The sequence below is a fragment of the Cryptomeria japonica genome, chromosome 2, assembly GCF_030272615.1.
Source record: "Cryptomeria japonica chromosome 2, Sugi_1.0, whole genome shotgun sequence".
Classification (NCBI taxonomy): domain Eukaryota; kingdom Viridiplantae; phylum Streptophyta; class Pinopsida; order Cupressales; family Cupressaceae; genus Cryptomeria; species Cryptomeria japonica.
Window position 1 is genome coordinate 659,021,087 of NC_081406.1, and position 13,363 is coordinate 659,034,449.

Below are 13,363 nucleotides of genomic sequence, written 5' to 3' on the forward strand. Positions count from 1 at the left end.
ATATCTAGCTCCACTGAAAGATGGTTCTTGAAATTGTCCTACCAAGTCACTGTGTACCACCTCAAATGGTTGTGTAGCTCTCCATGCTTTTCCTTTATCATACTTCTCCTCAGGATGCTTACCAAGAATGCATCCCTGGGAAACTCCATCAAAAAATTGAATAGAAGGCAACCCCGAAACCATGTCTTTTTGATTGAGTTGTTGCAAGCAACGATAGTTCAAGTGGACAAACTATTGATGCGACAAACAACTCACCTCATTTGCATGAGTGAGTAACACTATCAAAGAAGAGTTAGAAACAAAGTGAGAAAACTGATAGAATATGGAATGATGATATTCTTTTCCCACAACAATAGTAGACCCATTATACATTTCAACTCACTTTCCAGAACAAGTGTGAATGATCTGATAAGCAGATAGGAGATTAGTTGATAAATATGGAAAACAAAGGACATCCTCAAATGTTCCTTCACCCACATCAACTGACTGTTTCCCATGCACTTCAACAAGAGTGTCATCGCCCATTTGGATTAAAGGCATAGAACATGGCTCTAAAGAGGAGAAATCATCTTTTGAAAAATCCATGTGGTGTGAAGCACCCAAGTCAATTATCCAAGAATTCAGTTGTGAAGCAACAACAACGAGGGCCTTACCCTTTCCTTTCCTCTTACTCTTATCTGTGTCCTTTGAAGATCCTTTTTATGAACTGTTTGATTGAATCGGGCATCTTGATATTATTCTTTTCAATAAGATGTGAAAGGTGATTATTTTTTTTTGTTTCAACGCTTATGTTCGTCATGACCAGGCCTCTTACAATAAGAAAACTTGACCTTCTCCTTCTCAAGTTGTTGACCTTTCGATGAAAAGGTCTGATCATCTGCCTTTGAAGTAGCAAATTTCTGATCTTTCTCCTTGGTTCTTTTGTTTCTTATCTTGCTTACTAGACTCTTTTGATCTTTTGTGCCTTGATTTATAGCTAAGGCATGTGACTTGGAGGGTTTTATTGTACCCATTTGAACCAATTTGTCTTTCTTCCTAGTGAATTCTATAGCAAATTCATCTAGAGAAGGCATTTTGAATGCGGTACCTAGGGCACATTTTGTAGCATAGAATGTAGAAACAAACACTAAATAGGTAGGACCAAGCTTAGAAAGAATACTCAAGATTAGTTGCTTATCATCTTTATTAGTTCCACACTGTTCCAACTACAATCTTACATAATTGAGTTTTGTGAAGAAGTCTTGTATAGTGTCAAAATTGATTGGATCCAACACTATGAGTTCATTTTCCAATTGATGACCTCTTAGCACATCCCACTTACCAAAGAGGTTTTCCAAAGTGGTCCACACTCCATTTGGTGTAGTGGTAGATTCAATGTAAAAAAGAAGGTTAGGAGAGACCAACATACTGGAAATACCAAAAGCTTCATCACATTTATTAAACCATTTAATCTTTTCTGCATCATCATGAGGTTTAGTTTCAAGTCCCATAGTAACATGATGATATCCATATCTTTTTAGATATATTATCATCTTATACTTCCATTCAAAATAATTATATGGCGTTAAAAGAGGAACAATAGATGCACTCATGATAGCAGAAAAGAATATCGCAAAGAATCAAGAAAAGTGCATGAAAGAAGACATAGGAGACACCCCCCCTTTCCACTAGTCTCAAAAATCACCCTCCCCCAAGTATTACAAGGTTGACACTTTATGATTAGTTCGTTTACAAGGCCTTTTATCAGATTACAATGCTTCTAAGGCTCCAATGGCCAAAAATAGAAAGTTTTAAGACAAATAAATTTGATACAAACTCTAAAAAAATTAGCCTTATAGCTTTTCAATACTTCTCTATACCTTTCCAACAATTATTCATTTTTAAAAAACACAGCTGTGAGGTGAAATATATCACTTGTAGAAGAAGAAAAAAAATGCAGCTGATTCAACCTAAAATATCTGATTAAAAAAGGAAGAATTTTTTAATGAAACTTGCATGGATGGAAAGTACTCGTTTCCAAATTTCTGTAAAGTAATCATTTGCAAAAAACCAACACTCGAGGCAAAAGTTATGCAACTTTTAAGAGAGGTTGTTGAATCTGCCAGCTAGAAAAAATGGCTCACACCCTGTTCAAACTTGATTTATGCAAAAAGTATGAATTTTCTAGGAATAACATCAAAAACCATAAGTTTTTCAATCCAAGGAAGAAAACTCAGAATCGTTTTTTCTAAAAATGAGAAGAATTTGGAATTATAAAGCTAAAATGAAAACAACTCCAGTAAAAAGATTTCACTCTGCTTTTTTTACTGTGTCCTCCAAACTCTGATTTTGGTGAAATAAAAGTCACTTATGACTTTTTCCAGCCTTTTGGACACTCTGGAAATGTTAAAGAAGCCTCCAATATCACCAAAATGATGCTATCACCCGGATCTCACAATAACACATACATATAAATCAAATTTAACTAGAATTTTATTTTCCTTTAAACTGTTCTAATTCTCCAAGTCACACAAGAATGCAGGAGAAGAGTGTACTTGGTTTTTAAGGAAAATATTAGCTATCTAATAGTTCCAAATCTCTCAAATAAAAAAAACAAGACTGTTGGTATAAATGATTATTCATCTTGGATATTATTACACCTTACTTAAGTTTACTTAGGTACATGCATTTCATAGTAGTTTGGGTATGAGACACTTGGGTGTTTGTGCCACATTGGGATAGTGTGTGTAGGAGAATTTCCACCTTTTGTGGACTTATCTTGTTGTTACATTCCACATTTAGTGGGTGATCCACCTCATGTGGAATATTTTATTGTTTCTCCTACCTACCCACACCTATTTCCTACCTATCCTTGTTTCTTATTGAGCCACATGTCGTATTTGTGTGCTCACATATCCATATAGCCTTGACTATATAAGGAGGCTCATATTCATTGTATGTAACACTTGATGATCCAGTTGATCAGTATTTTTATCTTGATAGAATACAATTTATTCCTATCATATATTTTGTTCTCTCTTATTTGTGCTTTCCATTACCTCTTGATCTTGGCAAAATCTCACATGGTATCAGAGCCATTACAATGCCATTGGTTTGCCAATAGAGAGAAATTTGGGGTTTTGCATTTTGGAGCTTTCTATTGCAGGTTATTATTGGAGTTTGATGGGTCAAATCTGAGGTCACCATTGGATTGAGGAGGTCCAAGAAAGTCATTGTTGCCTTTTGTTTCATCCAAATCGGACTTCGGAGGCCAAATTTAGAGACATTTAAAGTTTGAAGCTGTGACGGAAATTTTTGAGAAATTATAATTTTCCAAGTAATTTTCAAATAGCGATATCTCACTCATCCGGACTCCTTTTTTTCGAGCAATATTTTTTGTTTTGGGGTAGAATTTAGTGATCTGTATAGTGGTGCAGGATTTTTCTGATTTTCGGTTACAGGTTTTTCAAAAATCGTGAAATCCTGATTTTTACAACTTTGGAGGCTTCATTTGGGCTCATATGGACTCCTTTTTAGGTGCCATTTTTTTTGAAAGTGCATATTTTTTCATCTAATTTCATAATCTGCCATTTGTTTGCAGTGATTTTAAGTAGAAATTGTACTTTCAGTATTTGACCTTTTTGGCATATTTGATACTTGCATTTTGCTTGGATCTCAGTTTAGATCACTAGCAGTATTTGTTGAAGTCTCTTAGATCTCATTTTGAGAAGTTGTAAATTGAAATCAGAAGTCCACTTTGCCTTGTTTTTCAAGTGGCCCATTGTATATGCACTAAGTATAAAGTGTCAAAATCACCATTTTGGCGGGGGGCGGGGGTTTCTTGATTGAGTATTTTTGGGGGGTGTCTTTAGTGATTGTGTCTCTCTCTAACTTGTGTTCTTTCATTTTTGGTGCTATGGGTTCTCCTAAATTTCCACTTTTAACTCCTCATAATTATGCATCATGGAAGATTAAGGCATGGAGTAAACTAATGGAAAAAGGACTCATTCATTATGTAAATGAAACTATAACATCACCACCTGATCCTAAGGCTGATCCTAATGCTCAAGTTGAATGGCTTACTAAGAATGCTATGGCACTTGGAACTCTTAGAAAGTATGTATCAGATGACCTCATTTTTCACATTGATAAGTTTACCACAATTAAAGAGGCTTGGGATATTTTTAAGAAATTGTATGATCAAGTTGATGAGATTAAGGACTACAAGCTTGATAGTGTGCTCACAACTTTGGATCCCAAGGATTTTGATACAATCCAAGATTATGTCACAAAAGTAAATGAGCTAAGAGAAAAGCTAAAGGATTGTGGAATTGACAAAAAGGATGCTCAATTGGCTTTCAACTTGTTGGACAAGCTTCCTTCAGAGTATGCAACCTTTGTATCTATCTTTCACACCCATAGGTTAGCTCAAGGTTCCTCATACACTTCTCCCTCATTTGATTCATTCACGGAGATGTTGATACTTGAGAAATCTAAGTTGACCACGATGGGGATTCTCAAATCTTCAAAGTCACAAGCTTTGGTGGCTAATAAAGGGAATCAAAGTAATCAAGGAAAAGACAAGAATCAAAAGCAACCTAAGTCAAAACCTCAACAAGATGGAGCACAATATTCCTCTCCACAACAAGGTGATTCACCATTCTCACCTAAGAGGAAATCATATAAGGACAATCTTTTTTGTGGATATTGCAAGAAGTCAGGACATGATGAACATCATTGTTATAAGAAGGATATTGATGAGTTGAAGAATCTTCTTGAGAAGAATAGAATCAACCTACCTTCTAGAATGTCTACATCGGCTTCTTCTTCCAAGGATAAAGGAAAGGATCACTCTTTTGGGATAGATAAAGGAAAGGGACAAGCTCTTTGTGCTACTACAAGTCCTGATTCAAGGAGATGGCTTCTAGATTCAGGAGCTTCTTATCATATGACATCTTCGCAGTCTACGTTTTCTACATTTGAGCCTTGCCACATGCCACGAATTTTGATGGGCAATCATACATACATGGATGTGATTCGGAAAGGATCTATTGTCATTGGGGATAACTCCTTCAATGATGTGTTGTGTGTACCCCACTTGACAAATAATATTCTTTCCATCTATCAAAGCACACATGGGGCAACTAGGAAAACTATGGAGTTTACACCTAATTTAGTTATCATTAGAGACTTGGAGAGTGGAGCTATCATTGTGATTGAGGTGGTTGATCATGCATCTCGGTTGTACTCTTTTTCAGATTTTGGTCCTATTGATGAGGTTGATTCTTCCTATGTTGATGATTCATATTTTGAGGAGAACTTTGGGCATTTGAACTTGGGGATTCTCACATGTGAACCTGTTCTTGAGCCTTGCATATCATGTCCTCCTATTGATATCAAACCACCTATTGCACCTGATGATGCAGCTAGTGTGACAATTTTGCCTTCTTATGATTCAGTGCAGCAAGATATTTCATGTCTTCCAGCTTCAGTTGATTGGGATGCCTACTTGACAGACATTGTAGGTTTGTTTGTGGAGTCCTACATTATAGATTTGGGAGACATCATTGATGACATTCATCTTCTCTTTGATGAAGATGACCCTTCTTCGATTGTTGCGAGGGATCACTCTAACCCTCTTGTGCATTCTCTACATGATCAATCTTTAGAGGTTGACATGATTGTGGATACTTTTGTACAACACTTAGAGGAGGTTTCTTTATCTTTTGAGGAGACATATGAGTCTTTGGACATCTTTCTACATTCTTCTCCACTAGATCTTGGAGTGCCTTTTTCAGTACTGTGGCATAGTTTACCACCTTTGGAGGGGGTACCTTTCAGCATCAACATGGGGACACTTGAGCAGTTTTCAAAGATTCCTTTCATCATGAGTTTTTTTTCTTCATCTTCCCTTCATGGTTGGGGAGACTTTTTGGATCCACGTTTGGTTTTGTTTCTTCCTAAGGGGATGAACATGGTTCGACGTTCATGGAGAAGTTTCTTCATTCATCTTCAAGCTTCTATCATTGGTGCAAATTCCACATTGAGGGGGGGCTTCCTAGTCTCTTCTTCTTCTTCTTCTTCTTCTCTCATATGGGGGGGACTTTTTCCTCACATGGGCTTTTGTCCTTCACATACTTCTATGAGAGTTCTTTGTATCTAGTTTTCATCTCTCTTTTGGGGGAGGATTTTTTCCCATTGGGTTTTTCTCTCTTTCCCCGCTTTGTGAGAGATTTCATTGCATTGGTTTGCATGCATTTGCATTTGTACATGGGTATCTAACATGGCCTAGTAGTCGGGACCCATCTTGCATTTCTTAGTTGCATTGTATACTTAAGTGCATTCCCCTAAGTTGCACTTAAGGGGGGGTGTTGGTGTAAATGATTATTCATCTTGGATATTATTACACCTTACTTAAGTTTACTTAGGTACATGCATTTCATAGTGTATATGGTGAAAATGGATAACAATAATAATGATGAAAGACTAAATGAATTCAACCACAAAACCCTAGCCTAACAACAACAAAGATCCACCATAACATATGAAGATTACCTAAGACAATGCAAATCAAATGAAATCACAAAGATTATACCATCACATGTCCAATAGGGTTTGGATCTCCATTCTTCCTATCTCCATTGATCTTGCTTGATATATTTGCTCTCAGATTTTATGTGCACAAGAGCTCAACAAAGAACGAAATGTGGTTGCAAGTAGGATCGCATGTGAAAGTGCAAAGAGTAATGTAGTCATGTAGTCAACGGGGGGTGCATAGATTGATTAGGGTTTGATAATGAAGGAAGCATCTCCTTATATAGAAGACACTATATGAAATGGAGGGATAAGATTGAGAGGTGTAAAAGGAGGTTGGCTATGATTAGAGGGTAGGTAAAAGAAATAATAAAATAATGAAAGGGGTAGCTAGTGTATGAATTAAGAGATGAATGACATGTGTCATGAGTAGAAAAGGTTAATGAATTAATTAAATAAATAAAGATTTATTTAATTAATAGAAGAAGTGGGATAATTAAATAAATAAGATATTTATTTAATTTAGAAAAAGGAAAATTTAAATAAATAAATGTATTTATCTAAATGAGAAATAAGGCTAGAAGAGGATAAATGAATTAATTAAATAAATAAGGATTTATTTAATTAATAGATGAATTAGGCTAAAGTAATTAAATAAATAAAGATATTTATTTAATTAGATTGGACAATTTTAGGTGTCTACACATAGTAGTTTGGGTATGAGACACTTGGGTGTTTGTGCCACATTGGGATAGTGTGTGTAGGAGAATTTCCACCTTTTGTGGACTTATCTTGTTGTTACATTCCACATTCAGTGGGTGATCCACCTCATGTGGAATATTATATTGTTTCTCCTACCTACCCTTGTTTCTTATTGAGCCACATGTCATATTTGTGTGCTCACATATCCATATAGCCTTGACTATATAAGGAGGCTCATATTCATTATATGTAACGCTTGATGATCCAGTTGATCAGTATTTTCATGTTGATAGAATACAATTTATTCCTATCATATATTTTGTTCTCTCTTATTTGTGCTTTCCATTGCCTCTTGATCTTGGTAAAATCTCACAAAGACAATGAGCATTACCAGACAACATGACTCTGATACCATGTTAGATTCTATGAGAAGTGAGAACCCATCCAAGATCTGACGTCTATCATAGATCACATGCAACTCCAAACAACAAATGATCGAAGATCAAAATAGTTGAATGAAGAAAAATCTGATATGAGAGACAAACGAGAATTTTGGAGAAGACTCTCACCGAGCTACCATTGGACTTGTGAAGGTGAGAGTATAGTGCTTATTATATAGAAAAATAATAGCATATACATCCAAGAGGTGCATTAACTCCCACCTCCATAAAAAGTGGAAGGTTTTACCTACTACCCCATAAAAGGTTGGAGGTTTTTACCTACTTGGTAAATATCAAAACATGTGGCATAACCTCCTTACATGAAAACTAAAAGAGTTATAAGAGGTGGCACATAAAGTCGAAAGAGGGCGAGAAACCCAACTACCCCATAACCCACCAAGGAAATGACAAAACAGTGGTTATGAGAGGTGACACTACAAGATAAAAGGGGGTGTATAGCTTAGCTATCCATGTGAGGTGTAGAGTTACACATGTAGCTGAAGTATTTCGCCACGTGTCCTCATATTAACCACTCCTAATAACCTAAGCATGTTGGCATATACACACTCCAATGAGACATTGTAGGTGATTGAAGGTTTTGTCATTGATGGCAACCTTACAATCCTATGACACTGACATCAACAGATAACACTCTACACTGACACTCAGACTACCGACACCGACAGAGAAAGGAAGCATACCGACACAGAGGCTGACAGGATTTTTGATATATTATATTTTGTTTATTATTGTAAAAACTTTGTAAGCCGACTTGGCAAGTTGTAAAATGACTCTTATATATAAGAGAGATCATTGTAGACATTTTGTAAGAGATAAGAAAAAAGATATTAGGCAGACCTATTATGCAAAATATAGGTTAAGGGTTTATGTAAGAAGCAGAGCAGAAACCAGTACTGGATCTAGCATTATAGATGTTATTTTGAAGCAGTACAAGATACTAGATTTGTATAACCCATCATTGTAAGTCAGTGAGACTTCCCATTGAGCAGTGAGCTCTAAGCAGTTGGCCTTCTTGCATGTGCAGGCCCCTCTTGTAAGTAATATTCTCTTATTGGCCAGTAAGTGAATATTGTGGGTCACAAATCCCACCGAGGTTTTTCCCACATCAGGTTTCCTTGTTAAAATATTGTGTTATGGTGTGTTTCTTCTGTGGTTGCTTTCATTTCTGTTTATTGCATTATTTCTTGCATACCGGTACACTGTTATAATATGTTCTACATGTTTAAAGTTAAGAAATTCAATATACTGGTTAGATACTGATTCACCCCCCCCTCTCAGTATCTATGGGAATCCTAACAATTGGTATCAGAGTCTGGTCCACTATTTTCAGAAGCCTAACAGCTTGAGGAAGATCTTGACACCAGTAGATATGGAAAATCTGATGAAGCAACTAGAAGCAACTTTTTCAGACTATGATACAGAATTACTGAAAAATATCAAACTAGAAGATGATCTAAAGGCAGCTCAGGATATCATTCAGGCACTTCAAGAAAATCTTACCATTTCAAGAAACAAGAGAAGAGAACTTTGTGAAAAGATGCAAAATGAGAATGATGAAAAGGAATCTCTTAATGATATGATAAACAAGTTGAAACAAGAGAACATGACAACAAAGAATGAGATGCAGGATATGACTATGAGATTTTGTAAAGAAATTGAAGATAGAAAGAAGAATGAAGAAGATTTGACTAGAAGACTAAGTGATGCTGCCAATGAAAACACAAGACTTAGTTATGAAAATGATTTATTGAAGACAGATCTGATGCACACTTAGAATGACTCCAATGAACTGATGAGGCAGAAAGAAGTCTTAGAAAGAGAACTAGATACTGCAAATCAACATAAAGAGAAATTCAAGAAAAGCTCAGAGGAACTTGGTAACTTGCTGAAGAATCAAAAACCTAAGGGTGACACTTCTGGAATTGGCTTTGAAGTTGGTGAAAGCTCTGGTAATGCAAACACGTAGGATCATGGCAAACCGGTAAGGCAACCTAATGCTTATAAATTCAATGGAAAATTCTTTAACTTTAATAAGTATGGTCATAGGGCAAATGAATGTAGATCTAGAAACTATCAGAATGTCAACACACCCACCGATTAATGTTCAAAATGCAACAAAGTTGGTCACAACTTTGAAAATTGCAGAATGAATGTGAGATGTTATGTTTGTGGAAGATTTGGACACCTATCTAATCAATGTAGAACACAAACCGACATAGGCTATGGCAAAGCTATTCAGAAGAATAATGTGACTTGTTATGCATGTAACAAGATTGGATATATTGCAAAATTCTATAGAAGCAAAGGATCACTGACAGACAACAAAAGTTCTAGCTTGAAGGGAAAGAAAAAGTTGAAGAAGTAAAGCAAGAATTCTCAAAACAATGGATTAGGAAAGCTGATCTAAATGTTGGGAATACTCCTCCACAGGTAGAACCAATCAACACTCCACCGACAGAACAAAATATTACTCCATCGCCAAGACAGAGTAGTGCTCCACCGGCAGGAAGTTCTTCATCAAATTGAAGAAAGTTTCTTTGAGGGTTTGGCAATCTAAGGACACACATGCTATTATTCCCTCAGTTAGAGATGAGAAGTTGGAAATTACTTGTATACCGGCAGACAATTTTAAGTGACTACTTAACCAACATGCATTAAATGTGGTAGATGACAAATAAACTTTATAAATTTGTGGTTTTGGCTCCATTTCACTTCACTGAGATTTCAAACATTCGAAGAGCACTAAGGGATTTTGAGCAAAGAGGCAAGAACACTTCAAGCGATCAATTCACCCTAAGGCAGAAAAAGGTATTTATCATCATGGCATCCACCTCTGCACTTGAATATATAGCAAACCCTACTGTAGTCGAGGTTATAAAATGCCCTAGGCCCATATTTCAACTAGTTCCCAAGGTAGCAAAGAAAGATGACACTGTAGGTGCTTTTTCTCAAATTCCAAAAGGAGTTGTTTATGCTGAAGACCCCCAAATTTACATTCATTGCAACATAGAGGAATTAGGAGATGAAGAGATCAAAACAATGTATAAATCTGTCATATGTGATAATTCTAGAAATATAAAATTAGAACATAAAATCATTGAAACCCTAGGATTTACTGAAATCCTCTACATTCCTGAATTTTCCAAGGATGTGATTAGGTTAGTCTTAAGTAGGGTACATGGTGAATTTTTCTGGTTAGATGCAATTCACAAAATTACCAAGGAAGCTGTGAAAGCTGTCACAGGGTTACCTTCCACTGGTAAAAGACCAGACAAGACTAAGAAGGTCTCAAATGACCTAGTAACTAAACTAATTGGTGCAACATCAGACATAAGGTCCTTGAGGGTAAATGATGTAACATATATAAATGTGAGATTTGTTAGCATGATTTTAGGGTATAAAGCTACTCATGCAAATAGACTCAACTCAGTTTCAAGTTTATGCATTAAGAGTGCTTATGACATGATTACAGACAATGTGAAAATTGACATATGTGAATGGTTAAAAGATGAGTTAATTGACAACTTAGGTAAGATAAAGAAAGATAAGAAAGGAACTTTTAGGTTTGGTAATCTTCTTGTATGCTTGATGCTACACATAACCAAACATGTTCCTGGTATAGGCTATAAAGAACTTGGATTCGATATACCGGTAGGAAAACAATTAACATAACTATTGAATAACATGGGTGAAGACAAGGAAAAGAACATTCATGACTACTTTCAAGTACTTAAGGTCAAAATGAAGAAGAGAATCAGATTATCACAGAAGATTGTTGACAAATACAAGGATGATATATGTTTTGTAATAAAAAGAATGAGATCTGGATGGAAGCAATCATCCCAAGAACAATTTGGGTAACAGAGATGGGTTATGAGACTGATGATCATATAATTGAAACTTATGCTAAAGCACTTCTGGAAGCACCAAATGAACCAAAGGAAGAAGTATTTGGTAGTGCTAAGACCATAGAAAGTCAAATTCAATCTAAGAAAAGAGTGAAAAAGGTTGAAGTAGTTGTGAGAAGAGGCTCTAGACAGGCTAAGGCTATTAAAGAAGATGTACTGAAACAAACCGGTATCACTGAGGATGAGTTAGGAACTCTACAACCCGAAACTCACCTATCACCAGTAGCTACTTCTTTGGAGAATGACGTGCCTGTAACTTTCAAAAGAGTTGTAAGGAAAAGAGATCCTTCACCGACAACCACACCCTCACCTAGGAGAACTAGATAGAAATAACAAGTAGTGAGATCTCCGGTTAGAAAGACTACACCAAAGAAGAAATTAACACCAAAGAAGAAGAAGACAAAACAAAACATGGCCCCTCTTGACATATTGCTAAATGAAATTACAGAGGAAGGGAAACTAAAGAATATAAATAAATTATAGGACACTTTGACAACAGATGAAAAAGAACAAGTGGAAAACAGTGTTATTTTGCACATGGACATGTATAAGAAATTTTTGATGGAAATGATAGATGAAGTACCAGATGAACTATTCAAAAGATTGGAAGCAAGAAGACAAGCTGTTATAGAGCTTGATAAGAAAATCAAAATTGAAAAGTTACTAGCTGTTTACCCAGTAAACTCACCTAAGGAGATAGATGATTTAATTGCAGAAGCCAACTGGTCAGTATTCTCTATTGCACACCGGCATATTGCTTTAATGGTTTGAAGAGTTAATGAGGTAACTGAAGAAATAGAAAATGCATGGGATATATTCCTAGTTGAAAAAGAAAAACAGGAAGAGTACATGAGCCACAAACCTATAAAGGCATATCAGAAGGACAAGGACAAGGGTAAAGGAAAAGTTGGTGAACCTCCTAGTATCAAAGTAAAAGACAACTTACCCCCACCTCCTTTGATTACATCACCGGTAACAACTACTACAAAAGATCAACCGACAGTTGAAAGTATGAATATAGATGATATAAATCCTAATCCTGAAGTCCTATACACAATAAATGTTGATACAGAAAAGACCAACATTGTGGTAGATTACGATACAATTGGTAAGATAGACATGGCTAGTGAGCCACTGGTAACTGAGCAAACTGATCAAACACAAGAGAAACTGATAGATGATAACACAAGAGAACAGACAGAAAAACAAGAAGAGAAAAAGGCTCTGGAACAAGAATAGGTACAGGAATAGAGTCATGAGGAAACAGTACAACCGACAACAGGAGAAGATAAAAAACCATTGCTTAAGGAAATGCAAACACAAATAGACCTACTAGAGGTCACAACAAGCTTGGTTACTTCCCCCATCGATGGAGTTCAGAATGTTAGTTCATCATCAGCAGGCTATAAATCAACTAATATAACTGAAGTACTCTTAGATTCAATCAAAAGGATAACAAATTGTAGTTCACAAGCTTATAAAGCTATAGATGACACAATTCCAATTTTGAAAAGGCTATCTCCTAACTGCAATATAGACAATAAAGATTCATTAAGTCAAATTGACATTTTGTCTAAGTACATCACTGAGAACACAATGACAATTGAGCAAATAAAGGAAGAGGCATTAAAGGATAAGGTAGAAATTGAAAAGCAAAAATTCTTTGAAAATCAGATAAAGAAGTGTACTAGAGAATTCGACACACTTCTACCGGAACTATGCAACTTATTAAAGGAATTTAAAACTCTGTATAAAGATACTTGCAAAACAAACTTTTTG